Consider the following 4,063-nt stretch of genomic DNA (forward strand, 5'->3'; position numbering starts at 1 on the left):
ACATTAATGTTTCTCTCCCTCTCTTTTTCCCCCTTCCCCTCTAAAAATGAATAAATAAAAATCTTTAAAAAATATATTGAATGCTAGAGGTGGGGGTGGGTAGGGCAGGGGAGAGTAATGGGGGGACAACTGTAATTGAATAAAAAAATGAAAAGGAAAAATACAAATACAAATACAAATGAAGTCCAATCAGAGCAAATTGTCTCGGCTTGCAGCAGGCTGAACTGACCCCAGACTGGATCTGGAGAGCGGGGACCTGCCTTCTTTGTCTTATCAATGATGGGACTTTGAGAAGCTGCAGGAAGGAATGCTCAGGGGAATGCTCTAGGTCTTGCAGTGCAGACCCTGAACTTCCTCAGGTCGGGAAATCCAGTCCGTGAGTAAAGGAGTTAGGCCAGCATTTGCGACTCAGTGACAGAGAAAGCGACCACAGGATTTCCTTTCAATTAAAAGTTTCTTTTCTACATAAAGTAACGATCAGGTATGACGCTAGTTTCTCGACTCTCTAACGGGGTTTTCGTTACAAAAGAGGAGAGGAGATCCTCAACCCCACTCCATTCTTTGTTGTTTTTTCTCTCCTTTTTAAAAATCTTCACCTGAGGGTATGTTTATTAATTTTTGAGAGAGAGAGAGAAACAGCAATCGGTTGCCTCTTGAGCGAACCCACAACCTAATTTTGGTGCGCGGGATGGAGCTCCAACCAGATGAGCCACCATGCCCAGGCCTTTTTCCTTTTTTAAAATTTATTTTTATTTTTCAATTACAGTTGACATTCCAAATTGTTTTATAATAGCTTCAGGTGACCCTCCACCCCATTCTTAAGGGGTAGACAAAAAGAAGGGCCCACGCAAAGTCAAGCCCTGTCACAGATTTGCGCGCGCTCCTTCTGCAGAGCCCCGAGTGGATGAGCTGGAGCAGATGGGCTGGAGGGCCCCAGTGAGATGCCCCCTCACCCGAGAATGAGCAGCTCCCTCTCTGGGGCCCGCTCACTCAGACATGGGCCCTGCAGAGCCAGGCACCCGCCCACTGACATGCTCCCCCCAAAACGGCCCAGCAGACACCCCCTTTTGTAAAGCAATAAGACAACACACCTTGGGAAGACCAGGGCGGAGAGCAGGGCCAGGCGCCGGATCTTGGTCTCACGAGGTATTACATTGGGGACCTTTAAAAATGCACCCGGCCTCAGGCACTCTGACGACTGGAAGCGGGTAGGGCTTACACTCCGGTATTTGAGAAGTTCCCGCAGGTGAGGCTAACCTGCGGTGGCGTTTGGGAAGTATCAGTGTTACTTTTTCACAATATGTAAGTGTATCATTTAGGAGATAGCGTTACATTTCACAGTCTGTAAGTGTATCAAATCAAGCTTCAACCCACACAGCGTTGCCAATTCTCAATTAAGCCGAGGAATAAATACAATAAATAATAAAATAAAATAGATAAAATAAGCCCTGGCTGCTGTAGCTCAGTGGATTGAGTAGAGGCCTGGGAACCAAAGGTCACCGGTTTGATTCCCGGTCAGGGCACATTGCAGGCAAGGTCCGCCAGGGGGCGCTCCAGAAGCAACCACACATTGATGTTTCCCTCTCTCCTTCCCTTCCCCTCTCTCTAAAAATAAATAAATAAAATCTTTTTTAAAAGGATACAACAAGATGAGATAAGATAAAACAAGATAAAGACTTTGGGAGATAACCAGTAATGGGGAGACTGGAGGCACAGGGCACCTGGTGTTTCTGCGACCCAAGGCGGACACGTTGGCACGTTGGAGAATATTTATTGGATAACAAACAGAAATGCCCACTAGGACTTCACGGGGAGCCCAGGTAAGAGAGTTGCATGGGGAAAGTCGAGGGAACAAACTGCGTCCTTAGAGAGTGGTCAATAAATACCAGGTGAAACCTCCGGACAACCAGCTGCGGGCTGTGCTCGCCCGCATGCCCCGGGCGCAGGGATGCCAAGGGCGGGGCTCGCAGATGTGCGAGGCAGCTGCCCCTCATCCGCCTGCGCCTGGCCCTTGCGAGGGAGGCAGCCAATGGACAGCGACGACGTCAGCACCCGGGAGTCCCCAAAAACTATGCGCGCGCGGTCGCTCCTTGGGATCTGATCTTGGAGGTGAGGAGTGGAGTCGGTGAGTATTGTCTCTGCTACTGATTCAAACCCACTCGCAGAGCCGTGGTCGGCGCCCCTTCCTCTCCGGGGCCAAAGACACCCTTTGAAAGGACGACATGTCCCATTTCCCAAATAAAACACGCTTGTGTGGGGTGTTTCAGGTACGTCCCTCACCCCTTCCAGTCTCTGCGTCTAAAGCAGAGGACAGAGCTGGGGGGCTGTGACTCACAGGGTCAAGGTCAGCGGGCATCCGGTCCTCGTTTTGTGGGAGCCCAGGGATGTGCTCCCCCCGTTGACGGTGGCTCAGTCACCCATCCTGAGGGTGCTGTTTGTGATGGGAGGAAACCGAGTCGACTGGCACAGCTTTGCCGGCGGTGACCAGGGTCGAACCCAGCTTCCAAGTCACACCCTGGAAAGGCAGCAGCTTCTGGAGGTCACGGGGGAGGCAGAGGGCAGAGAAAGGATGGAGACAAAGCGAAGGTTGGGCGAGTCGCTTATGTTCAGAAAATGGCCTTCACCACCTGTCTTAGTTCACCTCCCTCCAAACTGCACTGGGGCCCATATACCGCCCCCCATTAATCCTTTCACCTGACCCTACTCACTTGTCTGTCTGTCTGTCTGTCTGTCTGTTGGGTTTGATTTACTGGAGTCCTCTCTGGGATGTATTGGAAGAGGTACAGCTCTTCGTCAGCTGCGCCTTTAAAATGCTTTTCATGAAAAGACACCCAGCTACTCACTGAACCAGAACTTCAGACTCCGGGCAGTGAGGACCGTCAACTTCAGACACTGAGACCGTCTACAGAAAGTGCAGACCTCCTGAGAAAGGGTTAGACAAGAACAGGCACACCTCGATTTTTGTCTCTTTGCTGCTCCCTATTTTGTATACAAAATAAGAATATTTTGTATATTCTTAGCAAGGAGCAATGTACAGATTTTCTCCATCCTCTCATCTTCAAACTAGCCCTCCGGCCCTGACTGGGCTGGCTCACTGCATGAGGCATCTTCCGGCAAACCAAAAGGTCGCTGGTTTGATTCCCAGTCCCTGCGCATGCTTGGCTTGTGGGCCTGGTTCCTGGTTGGGGGCGTGTGAGAGGCAATTGATTGATTGTTTCTCTTACACATCGAGGTTCTGCTCCCTCTCTTTCTCCCCACCTTCCTCTCTAAGAATATATAAAATATATTTTTTAAAAAACATAGCTCTCCCTGAATTATTTTTACTACCACTTGGGGTTTGTGGCTTTTTACGGCTTCAGATCTCTTCTTGCGCCTCTAAGTCCTCCTGTTAATGCCGTGCATTTAATTTGCGTATTTCCTTCAGATTGGTGTGTGTGTGTAAAAGTGGGTGTGGCCCCCTGAAACATTCTCTTTAAAATAAACTTCCCTCCTTAATTTCATCACTTACCCGAATAGTTCAGAGATTTGTGTGTGTGTGTGTGTGTGTGTGTGTGTTGTTTTCAGTCTCCACGTATGCAGTTTCTTTTATGTTAGAGGAAATCTCAATTTTAACCTAGGAAATTTTAAATCTTTGTAGTTAGGATGTAACCCTTGTAACTTGTTCTTAGAAATGTGGAGGGCTTTTTGTTTTTGTTTTTTGTCTTTTAACTACCAATTGGGAATGTGCAGAAAAGCTTATTTCCTTGTGAGGCTCTGTTTTGAATAATCTCATATGTGAACTTCGTCAGTAATGTCCTCCTTCTCCCTCTCTCCTCTCTCGTCATTCATACCCATAGATGGGTAACGGTAATAACAGCTCGGTCATTTTAGCAGAATGCACTTATTTCGACTAGCTTTCACTACAATGCTGTCTTCACAGGAAATACCTTTTAGTCTTTTAGGAAAAGCAAACACTGTGGGAAGGTATGAAGTAAAATGTGTCCTTCAGTTCACCCTCCCCCACTCAATCCACTTCCTGCTCATCCCCCCAAAATAATGAGTGGACTGGGGTGAGGGTGTTAAT

Source organism: Desmodus rotundus, chromosome 12 (assembly GCF_022682495.2).
Source record: "Desmodus rotundus isolate HL8 chromosome 12, HLdesRot8A.1, whole genome shotgun sequence".
NCBI lineage: Eukaryota > Metazoa > Chordata > Mammalia > Chiroptera > Phyllostomidae > Desmodus > Desmodus rotundus.